Source organism: Balaenoptera borealis (assembly GCF_965194805.1).
Source record: "Balaenoptera borealis genome assembly, chromosome: 1".
NCBI lineage: Eukaryota > Metazoa > Chordata > Mammalia > Artiodactyla > Balaenopteridae > Balaenoptera > Balaenoptera borealis.
Genome location: NC_138860.1, coordinates 193,427,228 through 193,450,055, shown reverse-complemented (window position 1 = coordinate 193,450,055; position 22,828 = coordinate 193,427,228). Strand labels below are relative to the sequence as shown.

General features: G+C 45.6%; 1 protein-coding gene and 1 long non-coding RNA gene across 4 annotated transcripts in view; one reads left to right on the top strand and one right to left on the bottom strand.

Annotated features, from left to right (window-relative positions):
- GNB1 (G protein subunit beta 1) overlaps window positions 1-22,828 on the bottom strand; it is a 91,932-nt gene that overhangs the window by 63,351 nt on the left and 5,753 nt on the right. The window lies entirely within an intron of this gene.
- Window positions 796-22,367, top strand: LOC309634642. Its single transcript, XR_014248275.1, has 2 exons — window positions 796-15,647; window positions 16,052-22,367. It is a non-coding gene; the product is annotated as an uncharacterized lncRNA (long non-coding RNA).

Sequence of the window (22,828 nt, the reverse complement as noted above, 5' to 3'; positions counted from 1 at the left end):
ACAAATACTGAAGCCCGAGCTCCGCAACAAGAGAAGCCACCGCAATGAGAAGCCCACACATCACAAAGAAGAGTAGCCCTCACTCACCGCATCTAGAGAAAGCCCGTGCACAGCAGTGAAGACCCAACACAGCCAAAAATTAATTAATTAATTTAAAAAGTGAATGACATAAATAGCTCCCCCACGGTAGGAATAATAAACACTAGGTCACTGTGTTTAAGTCCAGGGTAAGGAAAGCACCCCTTGGACGAAAGCTGGCATTTCCTTGGCCGTGATGGAAGAGTGGGGAGCAGATCTTCCCACAGAACTGGACGGTGTGAGCTCCTGACCCGAAGGGAGTTAAGTGAGGACATGGAATCGCAGAGACCTGAGAGGAGGAGCATCCGCACATGCAGCGCCCGGGACAGGGCCACAGCCACCGGACTCTTCACCCTATTCTTTGTGCCTAGAGTCTGGCGTAGAGGGGCCTCCAAATATTTGTTCACTTTTTTCTTTCCTGAAGGGTATTTCCTCCTCCCAATTATACCTAATGTAGTAATTAAAAACTTGGTGATGCATGGGATGATCAAGAATGTAAATTCTGACAACAGTTGATTTTTTCTTTTAAAGCCCAAAATAACGTTAATTCAGAAAGAAGAGGAAAAAGGTCACGTACTGTTGAACCTTCTGACGGAAGTACCCCAGAAAACAATGGCACCATGAAGACATTCAAGAAAACCAGGTTACATGGACAGCATATTGACTTTTAATCATTTACGTACTTTCATTGGATAAATAAATACATTGTCCAATTACCTGTCCCATTTGCCGATGAAAAACCTTAAAGGAAGAAAGAAATTTGACTTATTGTTAAGAACTATATCTTTGGGGAAATGGTTAATTCTAGATATGAAAAATTAAACGACTCGATCTCCCCCTACCCTCAACCCCCCCCAAAAATGTTTAACTGGTCTAGTCAAGGCTCTTCTGTCTGCCAAGAAGAGAAAATTCCCACTGGGAATTGGAGAGGGATCTGACAGGTCCCAAGGCCAGGAAGCACAGCAGGCTCCGGGGGGTGTGGGACTGGAAACAAGAAAGGAAAAACAGGAACCAGAGCCCCGTCTGGCCAGCTCTTGGTGACCCTTCTGTTTTGCTGGGTGCACTTTCTATCGTTCACCCTCTCTCTTATACATCGTGCACGGTCCAAAACTGACTGTAATTCCACTGCCCGGTGTCAGCTGTGTCTCTGTGGCACAGGAGGGGACGGCTGCCCCTGCCACAGGGACTATCGATGGGGTCCCTAGAAGAGAACACGGATAGGCCAAAAACTGACTGGTGTCTTTAATATAGTAACAAACTCACTTTAAGTTACATAAGCACTTATCTCTTCACTCTGGCACTACGTAACTACTTAGCAAAGAGAAGTCATAAAGTATCATACATGAACCGAAATATATGTAGCAAGTAGTAATTCAGTTCCCAAAAACTTACGGTCAACAGACACGTGGCCCTAAAAAAAAAAAAAAAATCAGCAAAACCTCTTTAATATATTTTTTTTAAGTACTCATGAGTTTCCCCACTGTCTTATCAACTTATTGTGTCGAAAATAGGAGAAAGGGCTATGGCCAAAATCAGAGGACATCTAACGAAGACAGTCACTTGTTATTTTGATAAATCATTTATGTTTTCAGTTCATTTGTCACACCTGTCAAGAAAAATTACAGGCTACCTTCTAAAAGTCCATTTTTAAGTTCCTTAGATGATAAATTTCATTTTTCCAAAAAAGGCACATTATAAATGCCGGCAAGGCCCCTTTAGTCGACAACACTGGTTTTCCTGTGGGTCCTCCAAACTTCCCCTCTGGGGACAGAGAGCCCCAGAGTGACTTAACTTTGATTCCTGGATAGGGAAAGATCCCACCTTCCGCCCTCACCCTGGTATCTCCGGTGGGCAAGCCCCTTCTCCTGGAAACCCCCAACCCCCAAAGGCTTCAGGGCCTAGGTCAGGCAGCCATTAAAACCCCAGCTCCAAAACTGCGTGGAAAGATGCAGCGAACTCCCAGGTTTTAAGATAATTTTAAGTTGTGACAAGCACAGAGGAACTTCACAGGTGAGAGACACCGTGGAAGTGGCTAGCTCCAGACGGTTCACAGTTCCAACAGCAGATGGCGCTGCATCCTTTCCGATGACGTCACATCCTCACAAAGCTGGGTTTTCAGTGGTTGCTTCGATAAAATAGCCAGAAGCACTGCACAAGAATCAAATGAAGACAGCCGTGTCCAGTCAGATTCTGAAGTTTGAGAAGCTATAGTGCCCATTAGTTAACGACAGTGGTTTAGTTAAGAATGAAATAGGGACTTCCCTGGTGGTGCAGTGGTTAAGAATCCATCTGCCACTGCAGGGGACACGGGTTCAAGCCCTGATCCGGGAAGATCCCACATGCTGTGGAGCAGCTAATAAGGCCGTGCACAACTACTGAAGGCCGCGCTCTAGAGACTGTGCACCGCAACGAAGAGTAGCCCCGCTCGCCGCAACTAGAGAAAGCCTGAGCGCAGCAACAAAGACCCAATGCAGCCAAAAAAATAAATAAAATTAATTTAAAAAAAAAAAGAATAAAAGTTTCCCTCAATTTTGGGGTATTACTTTTTCAAATGGGTACTAAGTTCTTAGGACATACATACTTAAATTGATTGGACCTAAAAACTCAATAAAGGGAAATTTTAGGTATTTATTTTGGCCTGGGGCACTGTGAAAATCCTAGGAACACTAATGGTGCCATGAATTTGGGAATCTTTGCATGAAGGTTCAAGTCTGGGCCTCAGAGGGAGTGGAGGGGGAGGCAGAGAAGCAGGGAGGGGGTGCCTCACAAACTCACCACCACACTGGGCTCCACCTCCACCCAAAGAGCCTCACCTACCTCTCTGCTCCCCTGCTTTAGGTACGGGCTGTAAAATTGGGCGGTAACTATACAGGAATTCATCAAGATCTGACTTCCTAATCTTTGTGTTCCCCGAACAAAACCCGAGAGGAACTCAGTAGCTGATTACTGAAAGGCACTTTCCCAGGGCAAGCAGGATGTGCAATGCAGCCTGGAGAACAGGTGCTCGTGTAGACCTTCCATCCCTGCGGGGAGAGGGAGGCTGAAGCCAGGAGCCAAGGGACCAGGAGACGGCGTTCGGGGCAGACCTTCCAAGTGGCATGGAGAGCATCGGAAACACTCACCAGAGAAGGCCCAGGACACAACATTTCTGTGGTATTCTGCCCCAAAGAACCTGCATCTAACCATGAGGAAGCCCAGACAGACCCAAAGTGAGGGTCATTCTCCAAGACAACCGGCCTGCACTCTTTAAAATGTTAAGGGCAAGAACAACAAAGACAGGCTGTTCCAGATTAAAGAAGAACAGACACGACCTCTAAATACAACGCAACGTGTGTTCCCCGACTGACTGGATCGGGACCAGGAGGAAGAGCTGTGAAATCAGTATAGGGACAATCTACGAAACGTGGAATAGAAAACAGATCAGCATCAGTGTTAAACTTACTGATTTTAATGGCTGAACTGTGGTTATATAAAAATGTCTGTGTTCCCAAAATACACGCACTGAAGTATTTAGTGGTAATGTGGGAAAACTGACGTAAACTTTGCATTCTACCTCACGAGACGTTCACGTCTGTCTTTCAATACACCAGCGTGTGCACTGGGAAAACAGCCTGGTGCTCACACGGCCCGGCTGGCAGTGAGGAGCGCGTCCTCTGCCGAGTGACTGCTGGGACCCCTCGTCCCCCTTCGGGCAGCACCCCCAGAGCCAGGCCTCCAGGCGGGGGGGTTGCTGGCCACAGGAGCAGACACACTATGGACACTTTACAGATTTAACTAAAATCTTTACTGAAATGCCTACTGATGAGACCTAAATGCCTTTTTTATGACTAGATCCATAGTGCTTAAGTCCCGATATCTTTCACACATGGCTATCCTGTTAACTACAAGAGAATTTAAAAATAAACCCAAAGAACCTACTCCTTGCCCTCAAAGAACTTATTTTTAGACCCTCCTCAGCACAACTTCCACAGAGGAATTCTCCTTCCAAGGTACTTCTAGTACATGGACATTCAAATTTCAAGTATCACAGTAAGATTCCAAAGGAAATTTAATTTGGAAAAACTTAGAAAACCTATCTATTCTTCTTGTGTATAGAATGTTCCATTAGCTTAGCATATGTTAGCCCATAATTGGTAACAGAAAATTGTAAAGGAAACCAAACACAGAACATTTTTTCTGTGGAGGTCGTGTTGCACAGCAGTTAAAACCAAAGGATCTGGGATCAGAAAGGTGTGTTTGGGTCCAGCTCTGTGACCTCAGGTAAACTGCTGAACCCTCAGGCCTGCTGCTCTGCTGGTGAGGGGGCGGAGGATACCACGCTGGCCAACAGCTCGGAGCAGGGGTGGCAATGGTTTTCTGCAGAGGCCCAGACGGCACACACTCTCGATTCCGGTGTGGATTCTGCCATCACAAAACAGCCACAGATGACAGGCAGAAGAACAGACGTGGGCCCTCCAATAAAAATGTCTACAGACACAACTTGAATTTCATATCACTTTTCCATGCCACAAAATAGTCTCCTTTTGATTTTTCAACCATTTAAAAATGTGAAAACCATTCTTAGCTCATGGGACACACACAAAGAGATGGCAGGCCATAGTTTGCCAACCTCTGGCTCATAGGACGGTGCCTGCCAACTACTATCTGGGAAAACAGCCCGTAAATCTCAGTCTCGGACCAACACCTGATCCCCAGTATTATTACGAGTCGTCCTCCCTTGCCTACCAAGTATGCTCCTAACTGCTCTGCAGCAGCTGCTGCTGGTCTGAAGAGTACACATACACTTCCGAGATATCTGGCACTCCTGCACTCCAGGAAATGAGCTTTTGAGTCTTTAAATCAAACGACGTAATCTTGCCAATTAACTGTGAAAAACCCATCATACAAAAGGTTTTCCCCCCACAAATGTACACCTAGAGTAGAATTCTACCTCGTACAATTTCCACTATTAGCCAGGAGGCTCCATTTCAGCGGACAGTCCCCACTGAGTCCTGGAGGCTCATTACAGGTGGCCGTCGTGTCTCTCTCTTCTTTCACGTGACTTAAAGCCGATACAGCTACAAGGAACCTGACCAACTACATTTCACTTGGTCTTTGGTTCTGCCAGACTGGCCCATGCAGATTTCCTGAAGAGTGTTACTATCTAACACTACTGAAAAGTACTGTTATTAAAAACCAACAGATTGTAGTTGTTATGTCAATAGTAACAGGATCCACAGCATCCATTCTTATACAAAAACCAATGAAAGGATGCAGAACAAGACAGGAATATAAGATGCTAAGAGGGACTTCCCTGGCGGTCCAGTGGTTAGGACTTCACACGCTCACTGCCGTGGCTCAGGATTCAATCCCTGGTGGGGAACTAAGATCCTGCAAGCCATGCGGCGTGTCCCCCTGCCCCCAAAAAAGCTACAAAAGAGCAGACTACAACACCAATAAAAATCTTTTACCTCAAAGGCAAACTTAGTCAATTATACCTCAATGAAAAAAATAAAGGCAAACAAACTCAAACTATGAAATTTCTATAATAGTCTCATTTCAGTCATGCTAACTTTGAGAGAGCTTCTGGTACTTTCAAAAATAAATAATTTGCTTTAACATTTCTTCCAAAACGAAAATATTTTTCCTAATTATAATGATCTTGGTATTTTTCCACAAAAAATACAGATAAAACATTACCTTACTGTACCACATGTTCCTTGTCCCCATCTACCCCCAAGAAATAACATCTGTTTCACAGGGATGCCCAGGGGTGTATATTTCTTCCAGACTTTATTTGCTGCACTGTGGTCATCTCCTCAGGACAATGAAATAGGGCTACCTTAAATTTTTTTAACAGCTTCGCGGTATTCTGCATGTACCTTAATTTAATCAATTCCCACTGATGGGCATTTAGATTCATCCACTGGTTCATTCCACAAATATTTTTTGAGATGGACTACATTCCAGGCACTGTTTGAGAAGATATTAGGGAATAAAAAAGATAAAGATCTCTGCCCTCTGGAAATATATTCAAAATACATTAAGATACATAAAAGTACATAAAGTATAATGCCATTTATATTTAAATAAAAACTACCTATGTGCATAAAAAATAAAGATCTCTGCCCTCATGGAACTTATATTCTAGTAACTACTGACAATTTGTTGCTTTCTTACCAAAAATTCTAGGTGAAGGTTTCTAACAGAAACTGTTTTTACTGTTTTGTTTTTATAACGAATGTTGTAACAAGGATTCTCTTTTTTCCCCTGTGAATAAATTTCTAAAAATAAACTTGCTGAACAATTTAGTTTGGAAATGCCCTTTTATACTAAAGATATTAACCTCTTACCTTTTATATATACATATATATGTATATATGCATATCTAATATTTTCTCCAACTTGCTTGTCTTTGAACTACAGTTCAAAGTTCCCTATCATCAGGACTTCCCTGGCGGTCCAGTGGTTAAGACTCCCTGATTCCGCTGCAGGGGGTGCAGGTTCGATCCCTGGTCAGCGAACTAAGATCCTAAATGCCATGTTGGCGAGGTCAAAAAAACAAAATTCCTCTATCAGATATCTTTTGCTATAGGTATGTTCTAAGTATTCAAGCAGATAATCTTTTTATGGCTTATGACCTTAGTATCATGCTAAGAAACCCTTTCCCCAAACACCCCACCTCAAAGGTTAAAAAATATTTCTCACAATATTTTTCTAATACTTCCATGTTTTAATTTTTACATTTAAATCTTTAATCCAGCCAGAATCTCTATGTGCTGTGGAATGTAGTTTTCCACTTTATTTTTTCCAACAGACTGCCAGTTGATCTAACATCTGTTACATTACAAACCATCCATTCCCAACTGATTTAAAATGCTACACTAGGGGCTTCCCTGGTGGTGCAGTGGTTAAGAATCCGCCTACCAATGCAGGAGACACGGGTTTGGGCCCTGGTCCGGGAAGCTCCCACATGCCGCGGAGCAACTAAGCCCATGCGTCACAGCTACTGAGCCCGCATGCTGCAACTACTTAAGCCCACGCACCTAGAGCCCGTGCTCTGCAGCAAAAGAAGCCACCGCAATGAGAAGCCTGCACACCTCAACAAAGAGTAGCCCCCGCTCCCCGCAACCAGAGAAAGCCCGTGCGCAGCAAAGAAGACCCAACACAGCCAAAAATAAATAAATAAATTTTAAAAAATAATAATAAATAAAATGCTACACTAATCAAGAGGTAAATTCCCATAAATTTATAGATCATTATCTAGACTACTTTGTTCTACCTACCTATGCTTTATAGAACTTTCCTGTTTATATCTAACAGAACACTTTCTCCTCATCTTTCTTTTATAGAACTGACTCTTCTCAAATATTTATTTGTCCAAATTAGGTGACAATTTAAAAATATCCCAGCATGTGCATACAGAAGAACCGCATTCAAATTCTGTGTTCAGGTCTATTCAAATTCTCTTTTATCTCTTCAATAATGCACCTAAGTTAAGTCTTATAAGCTGACTTAAAACATGTTTTTCTCTTTATGAAAAAAGAGAAGAGTTTCAGGCCTAACAATCACAAAAAAAATGACCTTGGTCAATTTGCCTAAGAACTCAAAAAAATTATTTCTAAAGTTAGTTTCCATAAAGGAGTAAGTTATTTACAAAAAAAAAGCTTCTGTAAGACCCATGGCTCTTGTCATGAACCTCTGCTCTTTGACTTTTCTGATCTTAGCATGGCTCAAATTACTGACCTCCGGGATAACACTAAAAACAGACTCTCACTCTAAAGCAACCGTAAAGTTTATTTCAGCCAAGCCTTCAGGACAAAGAGCTGAACTGCAGGCATGGATTGTGGCCCTGGTCTTTCTGAGGTAGGAGGAGGGCACAGGAGGGGCAGGAGCAGCGGCACAGGTGCCCCTGGAGCTGGAGCCTTCGGAGGTCCCCGCTTCCTTGCCCAGGAATCTCAGCGAGCTCAGTCACAGGAATAATACGCAGGAAACACAAGGGGGTGGCAGTGAGAGGAGCCTGCTTGTCCAATCACCGTTATTCACCAAGTGCCTGGCTCCTCCTCTCTGCCTCTCCTGCCAGATGACCCAGTTACCCTCAAACTCCCTCCCCAAGAACACCCCGAAGTTTATAACAGGCCAGTATGTAAAAAGCTTCAGAGCTACTTATATTCAATTTATCAGGGAACACCTGCACCCACTTGTAATGCTGCTTCGTTACATGTCTTAGATGAAAAATCAATCTTTTGTTTTGTTTGAAATTTAATACGTCCCCCTCCCAATCAAAGCCATCTTTCTTGACCTCATCTTGTCTCTTCCAAACCTTAAAATTCTGAGCTTATTTAGCAGGCACTTTATGCAGTCTGTTATGTATAGGAGAGTTGCTGAAATGACAGTAAGGTATTGTTTGCTGAAAGCTCATTAGTTCACCCATTTTTCTGACATAAATTAAATTCTATGCTAATTCAAACTGCTGTTTAACCTCACAAGAGTTAAGGAGAGGGAGGAGATATGGGAATGTATGTATATGCATAGCTGATTCACTTTGTTATAAAGCAGAAACTAACACACCATTGTAAAGCAATTACACGCCAATAAAGATGTAAAAAAAAAAAGTTAATGAAAATAGGTCTATCACACATCCCATGTCACAGCTAACTTGCTCGGCTGGACGGAGTAGCATACCCATTAGGACAAACTTTGAAGCCATGAGACCAGCTGACATGAAAGGCCAATACAAACAGCCAGCACCGGTGATGAGTTGGATAAGACACCCCCCTCCAGCTTTTCTTAAGGCGTTTAGCCTTCTGTTACTGCATCAATTCCCTCCTACCAGCTAGTTTCTAACAACATCAATTGTGCTTGCTTCTCCGTGTGTGGTCCAGGGACCAGCAACACCAGAGGCACCTGGGAGCTTGTTAGGAAAGCTCACGCACTTGGCCCCAGACTGAATCAGGATCTGCATCTAATAAGATCCCAGGGGATTCATTCACACAGTCGAGTTCTGGATGCACCCAGATTTAGGAGCTCCCTATTTAAAAACAGACCACTCCACAGTTCCCCACATCACCCACCAACTACAGAGCCCTTTCCTTGTTCCCCTCCTCCCACAGCAAAACTTCCGGAAGCCACATCCACACAGGTGGTCTCCCCTTCCTCAACTCCCATGTTTTAACTCCCCGCAATATGTCTTTCACTGCCCACCACCCAGCACCTACAGTCCCTAAATCTGAGGGACCCCTTTCACCTGACCCCTCAACAGCACTCTATGTGGGGATCCCCACCCTCCTTACTGAGGAAGAGCTGCCTTCTCCTTCCTTCACTGGCTGGGCCTCCCCATCGCCTCCTCTTCCTACCTCCCAGGCACAGGTGAGAGCATCATTCACAAGAACTGAAATATTACCTATGACTTCCAGACTGAACTCCAGGCCAACATACTTACGAGCCAACACTTGCACTTGGTTTTCTATGTCCATTTTGAACTTCAAATGTTCCAATCATAGCTCTCTCGTCCCCACTGGACAGTCAACAAACCTGAGCTACCCATCTGGCCTCACCTCAGTGCCCGACCATCACCGGCCCCTAAGTTTGCAAAGCAAGCACTTAAGAACTGTCCTAGGGGAATTCCCTGGTGGTCCAGTGGTTAAGGGCTCTGTGCTGCCATTGCATGGGGCACAGGTTCGATCCCTGGTTGGGGAACTAAGATCCCACATGCTGCCAGGCACGGCCAAAATAAAAAAAAGAATCGTCCTAGATCATCAGCACCGTGGCTGGCTCAACCTCCAGAGCAGATATGAGTCTGTCCACTTACTCTCATTTCCTCAGCCCCCATCCTTAGCCAAGCCACATCGTTTCTCATCAACAGTATCCTTTAAATGATCTTTGTTTCTATTTTCACCCCAACAATCCATTCTTCCTTCGGCAACTGAACAACCTTTTAAAATTCTCATCTGGTCACTTCCTGCTTAGAATTGTGCAGTGGCGTCCACCGCACCGAGGGAAAGACCCAAACTTTCTTCCACATCAGAGTGACCATAAAATGCACTGTCCACCAGGGCATGTCTAATAGTCAGAGGGCACTCCCCACACAGAATCCTGGCTCACCAGGTGAAGCTGACACTGTCCTGGCAAACTGGGCCAGGTGGCCAAGGCCAGCTTCCTCTCCAACACTGACTTCTACCGCCTTGCTCCCGGGGCACAAAGCTCCAGCCACGCTGGCCTCTCCCCACCTCAGGGCCTTTGCAATTGCTGTTCTCTGCACTTGAAGTAACCAGGCTCTTCTCCTACCCGGCTTCTCCTCCTTCAGGTGCCAACTGCTCAGAACGGCCTTCCCCAATTAACCTAAAACCAAGTGCCCTCTCTCCACTCTGGATCTTGCAGCACTCACCACAGGTCTGAAACTTGCTTATTCACTAGTTCACAGTCTTTCCCAAAAGAATAAAAGATTAGAAGCTATTTCCCAGTACTTGCACATCACCAATCACAGCGTCTTGCTGGTAGTAAGTATATGGCAAATGTCTGTTAAATAAATTGATGCCTTTAAGCAGTTCACTTCTGGAATCCATTCCACAGAAATCTTAGTATTAACTGGACATCCTAAAGCAGGCAATTCTAAATGTCATGTTATAGAGAGGTCTTGAGAGATTTAAAAAATGGCCACAGATTCTTTGCAGCTCCTCCTGTAAGAACCAGGTTCACTATTTCTCTACACTTCCAGTCTGGACGAGGCCTCATAACTTGCTCTGACCAACAGAATGTAACAAAGGTGACGCTGTGTGACTTCTACGTATGGCCTCAAGAAGCCTAGTAACTTCTGCTCCCGCCCTCTTGCCACTCGGCTACCCTGAGAGGCCTGAGCTGGCCTGCTGGAGAGGTCACATGGAGAACAGAGGTGCAGCCTGGCGAAAAGTCCATGCAGGTAAGGCCTTCCCAGAAGTGCCAACGGACTGCAGACCCATGAGTGTGCAGAGCCCCCCACCACACAAAGCCCTAACTGCCAATGGTGAACACACAGTTATTGCTTGAACTCGTTAAGTTTGGGGGGCAGTTTGTTATGCACCAACAGGTAACTGATGCAAGGCCACGAGCAAGTGTTTTTAACTGCAGGACGCATGTGAGTTTAGGTCAGAGTTCTCAGCCTCGGACCGGCGATGTCTTGGGCTGGCTCACCCTTGGCTGTTCAGCAGCATCCCTGCAGCACACCACACATCATGACAACTAACTACAGGTGTCTGCAGACAAGCGACAATGGAGACCCAAAGCAAGGGGAGAATGCGAATGCTGCCTGCGCCTCCCAGGGGCTTGGCACTTCCTCGAGGGAAGGAAGGAGCCACTGCTTTGGGGGGCGTTCTTTGTGCTGTCTCCTCCTTCACATCTGATCTGGGTTGATCCATATGTCCTTTCCCTCCTCGCTGGTACCCAAAAGTCAGTTAGTGGAATGGACATTAGCAATAGCCTCTACCTATTCCTGCAAAAATTACCCTCAAGGATGTCATTCTTCTGTTTCCACAAAAGAAAAAAGACAGCTGCAAAGAACAAAAATTGCCCAGAGGGTCCTTCCAGCCCCGGGCCTGCCCGGGCCCCCGAGACCTCAGACCCCAGCTGCTCAGTGGGCTCCACAGACCCGGGAGGACAGAGCCCAACAATGTCAGAAGCTTTTCTTTTTTTAAGCTAGCATTATCTAAATCTGTGAACAAATGTTTAAACTAGAAGAGCTGCTGTTTTAAAGCTCTTCTTTCGTAGCTAAAGTGTAGCACACTACCCAGCAGCTTAGCATTTTCCTGAATATGTCAAGTTTTAAATTATGGGAAATGTGTGTGGTCAGTTCCCATATTTTAAGAAAATGTAAAGAGGACATGATGGTCTGTTACTGATTCAAAAAGCACATTTTAAATGCCTTGCCAATCAGTGTTAGGCACTGCGATTCTCCCTGCTCTGAGTGCATCGATTCCCAGGAAAAGCTCCCTGCCCTCTTCCCTTCTCATCTCCCTGGGTCTACAGCAGCCATCCCCAAACCCACACCCCAACAGTGGTTAAGCAATCTCAAGCCTTTCCAATAACCCTCCTATCCATTCTCCGGAAAACTACCTACACGTTAAGGCCTCGTTAAGTGGTTTCACAGGCCACTGTCCCCAAACCTAACTGTGCATCACGTTCGCTTGGGACATTCCTCTAAACCACCTGAGTCTCAGGCTTTACAGATGGACTGACGGACACTTTCAGGGGGTCTGACTCAGTCAGGTTCAAGAACTAACCCTGCCCACATAAAGAGCCCAACTGGCACGCCCTCTACTTCCAGCCTGTGCTAGTTGGGAGAGTGAGAAACAGAGCCTCACAACTCTGCAAACACAATTTGAAGGGAACACCATGAAGCAGTAACTGTGGTCAATCAACGTGATCAAGAGCAACAGTGGTGGCCAGAAAAAGCCTCTTTGAGGTGACACTCAAGCTGAGACCTAAAGGATTAAGGACTCAGCAGTGAAAACAGCAAAAGGAAGGAGATGTCAGGTGGACACGAAGATAGACGAGTCTGGAGGTCAGAAAGGCTGCAGTAGAGATATAAATTTGAGAGTCTTCAAAACTATCAGTAAACAGCATTTAAAACAGACAAGAACAGATGGGAACAGCCATGATCACCTAAGGAGAGCCCAAGAACAGAGAGAATCCTGGACTCAAGATGGAGAAACACCAGACAACTGAAGGCAGGCAGGGCAGGCAAAAGAGGAACCTTGGAAGGAAACCAAAAAGGACAAAGCGGCAGAAGGAGAACCAGGAACTAAGAGAAGAGTGTGTTTCAAAGAGGTGGTGGGCAAGTGAGTTCAATGCCAAGAGGCAGAATATGATGAAAACAGAGAAAAATGACCATTTCAGGGAGTTTTACTTTGCAAGCAGAAACATCAAGGCACTTACAGACAAGGAGAATGGAAATGAGATGGGCAGAGACTCCTGAAGGGTTTCTCCATCCTCTGACCCCACGCTGACCCAAAAAGCCCAGCTCTATTCCTGAACTTTGGTTCTGTGAGACATCCAGAATCCTGATAAGACATTTACCTTTTCTACCTAAGTTCTCTCTATTGTTTTCTTCAACCTGCAACTGAGACTTCTTTTTACAAGCTCGGCCATGAAAGGAAGGTAAAGACATGGGAGATAGGGAGCTAGGAACGCAAGGAAAACAGGGCCCAGGAGGAAGCTCTAGGTAACTTTAGTGGGTTGAAAAGTGTCCCTCGAATATTCTTGTCCACCTGGAACCTGTAAATGTGACTTTATTTGGAAAAAAGGTCTTTGCAGGTATAATTAGTTTTAACTCAAAATGAGGTCACAATGGATTAGGCCCTCATCCAACGACTGGTGTTCTTATAAAAGCAGAGACAGACACAGAGAGAAGGCCACATAAAACAGGCAAAAACTGGATTGCCAGCAACTACCCGAAGCCAGAAAGAGGCATCAGAGGGAGCTGCCCTGTCAAAACCTTGATTTCAGACTTCCAGCCTCCAGAACTATGAGAGAATAAATTTCTGCTGTTTTAGCCACTCCTTTTGTGGTAATTTGTTACTGCAGCCCCAGGAAACTAAGAGTAACATTTCAGAGCCACACAGAAGAACCCCTGAAAACCTTAAGTGAGACAGCAAGCACAGAGACAGAAATAAAGAGCAGGGATCGGCTTGGAGAAGCGTGTGAGGAAAGGAGGAAGGCAAAGGTCACAGGCAGGGGTGGTAACGGAAGCAAACACGTCAGTGCTTGCGCCACACTAAGCACAGGGGTAAGTGTTCCATTTGCACCATCTCGTTTCATCCTCACCACCAGCCCAGGAGACGGGAAAACTGGGAGAGGAGTTATACAACTTGCTCACAGCCTCAAAGCTCAGACTGCAGAGCCAGGATGTCCAGCACATGGGCACGGAGAAGCCACGGAGGAAGGAACACCATCAACTGTTATGTAGTTACTGGTCATGTTTTCAAAGATGTAAACATAATGTGTAACAAAGTAGAAAAAGTAGAATTTAAAAATCTACACATACAGTGTGATCTCCAATCTGGGGGGTGGATGAATCTCTGAATACATGTGCATGAGTAACAAAACTAAATGAAAATACAACAACATAATATTATAGGTTATTTCCAGATAGGTAAATTATATACTTTCCCCCTCATTTTTGTTTTTTTTTTGTTTTTTATTTTTGGCTGCATTGGGTCTTCGTTGCTGCACGCGGGCTTTCTCTAGTTGCAGTGAGTGGTGGCTTCTCTTGTTGCGCACCACGGGTTCTAGGCATGCGGGCTTCAGTAGTTGTGGCACATGGGTTCAGCAAGTGTGGCTTACGGGCTCAGCAGTTGCAGCATGCGGGCCCTAGAGCGCATGGGCTTCAGTAGTTGCAGAGTGTGGGCTCAGTAGTTGCAGCACGCGGGCTCTAGGGCACGCAGGCTCTGTAGTTGTAGCTCGTAGGCTTAGCTGCCCCACGGCATGTGGGATCTTCGCTCCCCAACCAGGGATCGAACCCACGTCCCCTGCACTGGAAGGCGGATTCTTAACCACTGGACCACCAGAGAAGTCCTCTCCCCCTCATTTTTATAATCCTAATTTTCTACAATAAACAATTAAACACTTTTATTATTAAAGTACAGAAGTTAAAGATAAAAACTGGGGGCAGTAAAATGGACTTACTGAAAAGGACATCTTTATGAAAACAATAACAGTGATAACTTAGGGGGAACAAGGCCCTCAAAGAATGAAGACAGGGGGACTTCCCTGTGGTCCAGCAGTTAAGAATCCACCTTCCAATGCAGGGGATGCAGGTTCGATCCCTGGTCGGGGAACTGAGATCCCACACGCCGCGGGACAACTAAGCCCGCACCAAAACGAAGAGCCCACACGCCACAACTAAGACCGATGCAGCCAAAAATAAATAAATAAATATTTAAAAAAGAATGAGGACAGGACAGATGGAGGAACTGAGGCAGTGAAGACAGATCGCCTGTCCAGGGAGTTTAATTTTAAACAGAGAAAAATAAGAATAGTGGCTGAAAAAGATACCAAGATTAACTGGGAGATTAAGTTACATAAGACTTATTAGTCACGTTTGAAGACAGAATAGAAGGAGCCCCTGAAGAAGAAACTAAAGATAAAACTGTTGGTGAGTATGTTCTCAAGTAGAAGAATCTTCCCTTTAATAATATATGAAGGAGGCAGATGCAGACACAGAAGTCCTCTGAGATCAAAGAGTAGGGGAGACGAGCTCAAGCTAGATGGTCCATGGTGTAATAATTAAGAGCACGGGCTCTAGAGGCAAACAACTGACGTTCAAACATGGGTTCCACAGATTCCTGGCTCTGATTCTGGCCAATTACCTAATCTCCCCATAGGTTTAGCCACCTATGAAATGGGGCTATTCACAGGACCTGGCTCAGAGCTGATTAGACGATCAAACAGTAATACCGTCAAGTTCTTAGCATGGTGCCTAGCTAGCATAGTAGGCACCTAACAAGGCCGAGCTAATAGCACTGGGGTCATCTGCAAAATGCAAGTTCATATACTGCCAAGAGAACTGCAGGTGGAGGACAGAAGGGCCACGGTTTGAAGGAATTTATTTCAACAGGGTAATCTTCAAGTACCTCTCCCAACATACTTTATATATAGAAACATCTGTGCCAAGTGGCGATAACCTCAATTTCCCAAGCCCTCTTTATTTCAGTTCCTCGCTCGGTCCTGTCTCGGGGCTTCTCCCTTTGCCCAGGTATCTGCCTGCTTCATCCCCTCACCTCCCCTTGCTCTCGAGTTCAGATGTTTCCACTACCCTTTTAAAATGAAATCAGCCATCTCTATGGCCCTGCTCTGATTTCTCTTTCAGCACAACCTTTTCCACCCGCCATCGGACAGATGACGTTCCTCTCACCAGAGGGGGGTGGGCGTCTCTCCTCACTGCCCCATCACCAGCTGCCCGCTGGTACTGCTCAGCCTTGAATGTGCATTTCCCTGACACTCTCCCTCCCCTTGTTTACAGGTGCTCCTTCTTCTCAGCACCTCACCGTGCTCAAGCTACTCCATCTAAAATCAAGGCAGGGGACTTCCCTGGTGACGCAGTGGTTAAGAATCCACCTGCCAATGCGGGTGACACGGGTTCCAGCCCTGGTCCAGGAAGATCCCACATGCCGCAGAGCAACTAAGCCCATGCGCCGCAACTACTGAGCCTGTGCTCTAGAGCCCGCGAACCACAACTACTGCAGCCCACGCGCCTAGAGCCCGTGCTCCGCAACAAGGGAAGCCATCGCAATGAGAAGCCCGCGGCACCGCAACGAAGAGTAGTGTACACTCGCCACAACTAGAGAAAGCCCGCGCACAGCAACGAAGACCCAACACAACCAAAAATAAATAAATAAATAAAATTTATTTTAAAAGTAAATAAATAAAATAAAATAAAGGCAGAACAGGGACTTCCCTGGTGGTCCAGTGCCTAAGACTCTGCACTCCCAATGCAGGGGGACCTGGGTTCGATCCCTGGTCAGAGAACTAGATCCCACATGCCACAACTAAGAGCACCACAACTAAGAGCCTGCATGCCGCAACAAAGATCCTGTGTACCACAACTAAAACCCGGCACAGCCAAATAAATAAATACAATTTTTAATTTAAAAAAAAAGAAATAACTAGAAAAATAACAATGAGAAGCGCAGCAACATTATACATTTTAGCACACCTCTTTAATGCCTGTCTCAAGTGGAGAGAGCTGGATTCTCACATCTGCTTCTGCACTCAATCTGGTGCAATATCTTGTTTTGGTTGAAGATGAGGAAAATTCAGCCTCACAGATATGTAGTTGGAAAAAGGAGGAGTAGGGCTTCCTTGGTGGCGCAGAGGTTAAGAATCCACCTACCAGTGCAGGGGACACGGGTTCAAGCCCTGGTTCGGGAAGATCCGACATGCCGCGGAGAAATTAAGCCCATGAGCCACAACTACTGAGCCCAGGCACCTAGAGCCCGTGCTCCGAAACAAAGAGAAGCCACTGCAATGAGAAGCCCGCGCACCACAATGAAGTGTAGCCCCGCTCAGCAACTAAAGCCCGTGTGCAGAAACGAAGACACAACACAGCAAAAAAATAAATAAATTTATAAAAAAGAAAAGGGAGGAGTACTGTAACAGCCTTTCCAAATAAATACAGACAGTCTTTTTTGATACTACATCAAAACTTGACAAGTGGTAAGTTTCTTAAAGAGCAGTTCTGGGCTTCCCTGGTGGCGCAGAGATTATCCACCTGCCAATGCAGGGGATACGGGTTCAGGCCCTGGTCCGGGAATATCCCACATGCCACAAAGCAACTAAGCCTGTGAGCCACAACTACTGAAGGCTGCGTGCCTAGAGCCCATGCTCCGCAGCAAGAGAAGCCACCGCAATAAGAAGCCTGCGCACCGCAACAAGCAGCCCCCGCTCGCCGCAACTAGAGAAAAGCCCGTGCACAGCAAAGAAGACCCAACGCAGCCAAAAATAAATAAATTTATATTAAAAAAAAGGGTAGTTCTGATGTGGAATCTGAAACTATGTCAATTAACTTTCCATACTGTTACATCAAGCACCAGGGGCTTCACTCCATTCTTGTGCTTTGAATGGATCTTTTACTCATCTGTGAGTAGCATCAAGCACAGGCCATTTGGAAAATATCAGCTCACTGAGTTAAGCAAATCTTCCAAATGTTGACACGTTTTATTATATAACATTAAAAAAAGAAACATTTCGTTAGCATCACCTCCTATCTTGCAAAAAAAAGTCTTTAAGTACTGGGAAGCTGTCAAGCTCATGGTAGCAGAATCAAGTTTTCCAAAATTCAAATTTCCATTTGAAAGCTCAAATTTTATCACTGCCAACAATACTGTCAGTTATTTTCCTTGAAGTATCTGGTTCACTTCGTTCGTTTTTATGAAAATATCTGCCAAATTCCCCTGTCTAAACAGCCATCATTTTTTGTCAGCTGTTCTTTCAACTCAAGCGATCGCAGAGTTGCTTGTCCAGGAGACGGCTCTCACATGTTAAGATGCATCAGTGCTTTATGCCAACTTTCCATTTTGTCACATAGGCCAGTAAAAAGATGGATACTCAGGTTGAAGTTTAACAAAATTAATTTTGATTGCTTCATCAAGGGCATTAGATTAAACTGGATTTTTTTTTTTAAACCACAAATTCACAGCGGTGAAGAATACTATGACTACAATAACCGCTATAACTGGCTTGGTACCATGGCTTTGATTTCTGCTACAGAACCAGCAGTATCACCCAGCACTGCTTCGTACCATCAGTGGGAATGTCAACACAGTGAAAGTCAAATGACATCTTAATATGATCATGACAGCAGCCTGGACCTAATGAGCCCCAGAGTCTACAGACTGTACTCGAGACTCCTCGCTCTAAGTGATGGTGAAACCCAAGACTTCAACCACCATCTAAATACTAATAACTCATCCAGACCACTCCTCCAGAGCTCCACATTCACGTGTACAAAAGTCTACAATTGGACAAACACTTCAGAGTGTTTCAGAGACTGGTAATACTGTAGTGAACCAAAGTGCCTGTCTTCATGGAGCTTAGAACTAGTGGGTAGATCAACATAGAGGCTAGGGAGACAGAGCAAAGGAAGACAGAGATTAATGAGAGCGGAGAACACCCTCTAAGGAGGAGATATCAGAACAAAGACCTGAATGAAAGGAGTGGATGGTCCAAACAGACCTCCAGGAGAAGAGCTTTGCAAGAAGAAAGAGTAAAGTGTAAAAGGCTAGTGTTTTCTAATGCAGAATGTGAGAACGCCTCCTGGGGTCCTCAAACCCAAGGTGCAAAGACTCACTCACTGTCTTCCCATCAAACCACTGCTCATTTCAGTAAATGCAGAACAGCCACCCGGACTTCCAGGAGAGAAACCTGTACTCGCTCACTCCCTTCTGACCTTCCACGCAGTCACCTAAGCATCTCAGTCACCAGTTACCAGCTTTTCTACCCTGGCCCAGACCCCCCTTCCTCTCTACAGCATCCCATCTGGAATCTGACCCGTCTTCCTCCTTCCTCTGAGCACGCTCCAAGTTCAGGACCAAGTGATGTTCCTGATCAGGTACATCTCCTTACCCTTTGAGGGCTTCCTAGAGCCCTCGACGTAAAAGTGCAAATTCTTTACCAAGACTCTGACCTCTCAGTATCCATTTCTCACCACTCTCCAGTCCTTTGGAACTTCTGTCCCTAGACAACTCATGCTCTTTCATTCGATAAATAATTACTGAGCACCTATCTTGCACTACACTGTTATACGTGCTGGAGACAGTGGGTGAAGGAAACCAACTGGTTGCATGAAAAACATACTCAACCATCTCCTCAGCCTGGAACACTCTTTCCTTCCCCACCACAGGCCAGGCAGCCTCCAACTGGAGAACCCTTTCAGTCTCAACTTAAACATTTTTCCAGCAAGCCTGCAAGACAGTGGCGGCCCTGCTGCTCCAGCCCCGCGCCTGACCACCCGCCCGCCAGCTCCGGCTCGGCTCTATCACAAGAAGGTTGTTGATCATTATGAAAATCCCCCAAAAGTGGGGTTCCTTGACAAAACATCTAAAAATGTTGGAACCAGACTGGTGGGGCTCCAGCATGCAGTGATGTAATGAAATTACAGATCCAAGCAGATGAAAAGAGGAAGATGGTCAACGGCAGGTTTAAAACATTTGGCTGTGGTTCTGCCATTGCCTCAAGCTCGTCAGCCAGCAAGTGCGTAAAGGGGAAGACAGTGGAGGAAGCCACGACCATCAAAAACACAGGGGGCGGCGCTTCCCTGGTGGTGCAGTGGTTGAGAATCCGCCTGCCAATGCAGGGGACATAGGTTCAAGCCCTTGTCCGGGAAGATCCCACATGCCGCGGAGCAACTAACCCCGTGCACCACAACTACTGAGCCTGCGCTCTAGAACCCGTGAGCCACAACTACTGAGCCCGCGTGCCACAACTACTGAAGCCCATGCGCCTAGAGCCCGTGCTCCACAACGAGAGAAGCCACCGCAACGAGAAGCCCGCGCACCTCAACAAAGAGTAGCCCCCGCTCGCCGCAACTAGAGAAAGCCCGCGCGCAGCAACGAAGAACCAACACAGCCAAAATTAAATAAATTAAAAATAAATAAATTTATATTAAAAAAAAAAACAACACGGGGGCTTCCCTGGGGGCCCAGCATCTAGGACTCCGCACTCCCAACGCAGGGGGCCTGGGTCTGATCCCTGGTCAGGGAACTAGATCCTGCGTGCTGCAACTAAGACCTGGCGCAGCCAAATAAGTAAATAATATTAAAAAAAATTTTAAATCATTTAAACAAACAAAAAACACCGTTATCACCAAGGAGCTCTGCCTTCCCCCTGTGAAACTGTACTGCTCCATGATAGCCAAAGATGCCATCAAGGTCACCCTGGCTGATTACAAACTGAAACAAGAACCCAAGAAAGGCGAGGCTGAGAAGAAATGAGCCCTCGGGGAAGACTCCCACAGGTCACACAGGCTGCTTCCCTCCCTCCCCCGCCACCAGCAGTCACGCACACGGAGGTGTTCAGAAGCCCTTGCACTGAAACAAAAGAGCTATGAGATCTGCACAACGTTTGCTATTCACATTGTGACTCTAATGCAAGCAAAATACACAGTCTAATTAACTGTTCTGAATCCTGTGTTTTCTTTCAGCTCACGTTTATTGCCTTAATCCAGTCCAAGTCTATTTCGAACTCTGTGTGTGGTCCCAAAACTGAAATCAATAGTGAAGTCCGTCGTTTGGGTAGTCATGAAGTGCACAATTATCTAATTTTCCTGAACCCATTTTGGGGAAGATTACCAGTAGAATACCTTGGTAAGATTACTTGACAGAACCAACTACTGTACATAAAACAGATCTGCATATATATAATAAAGGAATGTAAGACCCCGCCCCCCAAAAAACACACAAAAACCCCATTTTCCCTAGGAAGCCATCACTAAACTCTAGAATAGGTTAGCTGCCCCTGAGATCCACCACCCTTGTCTTTCACCTTTGTACACAAACTGCTTGTCAGCCTCCCTGTTAAACTATAACATAAGGTCCTGGGCCACGCCCATTCTATAATTTATAGACTCAGCACCTAGCAGAGAAGATGCTGAATGAGCATTTGTTAAACAAATTTCCGGTTATAATACTTTTGAGAATATATGAAAAATATTTCATTGTCACTAGCTGGCAAATTAAGGGATGCCAAAGAATGTTTTGTGAAGTCCAAAATAATTCAGCATCACAAAGGGAGGTGGAAGTGAGAGCTTTAAAAAATAAACAATCATTTTACCAGTTTCAAAATGAATTATAGGATCAAAACTGTCCTATAAAGGTAAAGCCTTTTGAACAAAATGAAAACAGACTCATAGCTATTCATGAGACTCAAAGAGAACTGGCGGTTGTCAGAAAGGGGCAGGAGGACAAAACAGGTGAAGGGGATTAAGAGGTACAAACCTCGTTATATAATAAATAAGGGGACTTCCCTGGTGGCGCAGTGGTTAAGAATCCGCCTGCCAATGCAGGGGTCACCGGTTTAATCCCTGGTCCGGGAAGATCCCACATGCCGCAGAGCAACTAAACCCGTGTGCCACAACTACTGAAGCCGCGTGCCACAACTACTGAGGCCTGCGCGGCTAGAGCCCGTGCTCCGCCACAAGAGAAGCCACCGCAATGAGAAGTCCACGCACCGCAACGAAGAGCAGCCCCCCCTCGCCCCAACTAGAGAGAAAGCCCGCGCAGCAAAGACCCAACGCAGCCAAAAATAAATAAATAAAATAAATTTATTAAAAAAAATAAGATAAATAAATAAATAAGTCGCAGGGATATGACACACAGCATAAGAAATATGGTCAATAGGGGGAATTCCCTGACAGTCCAGCGGTTAAGACTCCATGCTTCCACTGCAAGGGGACCAGTTTCGATCTGTGGTCAGGGAACTAAGATCCCACAAGCCTCATGGTGCGGCCAGGGGGGGGGAAAAAAAAAAAAAGAAAAGGGGGCTTCCCTGGTGGCGCAGTGGTTGAGAGTCTGCCTGCCAATGCAGGGGACATGGGTTCGAGCCTTGGTCTGGGAAGATCCCACGTGCCGCGGAGCAACTGGGCCCGTGAGCCACAATTACTGAGCCTGCGCGTCTGGGGCCTGTGCTCTGCAACAAGAGAGGCCGCGATAGTGAGAGGCCCGCGCACCGCGATGAAGAGTGGCCCCCGCTTGCCGCAACTAGAGAAAGCCCTCGCACAGAAACGAAGACCCAACACAGCCATAAATAAATAAAAAAATTAAAAAAAAAAAAAAAGCTGAAATGTCATCTTCTCTTTAAAAAAAAAAAAAAAGAAAAAAAAAAGAAAGAAATATGGTCAATAATATTATAATAACTTTGAATGGGGACAGAGAATTACTAGACTTATCATGGTGATCATTTCATAATGTATGCAAATGTCAAAGCCCTATGTAGTACACCTGAGACTAACACAATACTGTACATCAACTATATTTTTTAATAAATTCAGTTATTTTATTTTTATTTGTTTTTGGCTGCGTTGGGTCTTCATTGCTGCATGTGGGCTTTCTCTAGTTGCGGCGAGCGGAGGCTACTCTTCGTTGCGGTGCACGGGCTTCTTATTGTGGTGGCTTCTCTTGTTGCGGAGCATAGGCTCTAGGCGCGCGGGCTTCAGTAGTTGTGGCTCATGGGCTCAATAGTTGTGGCTCGCGGGCTCTAGAGAGCAGGCTCAGTAGTTGTGGCACACGGGGTTAGTTGCTCCGCA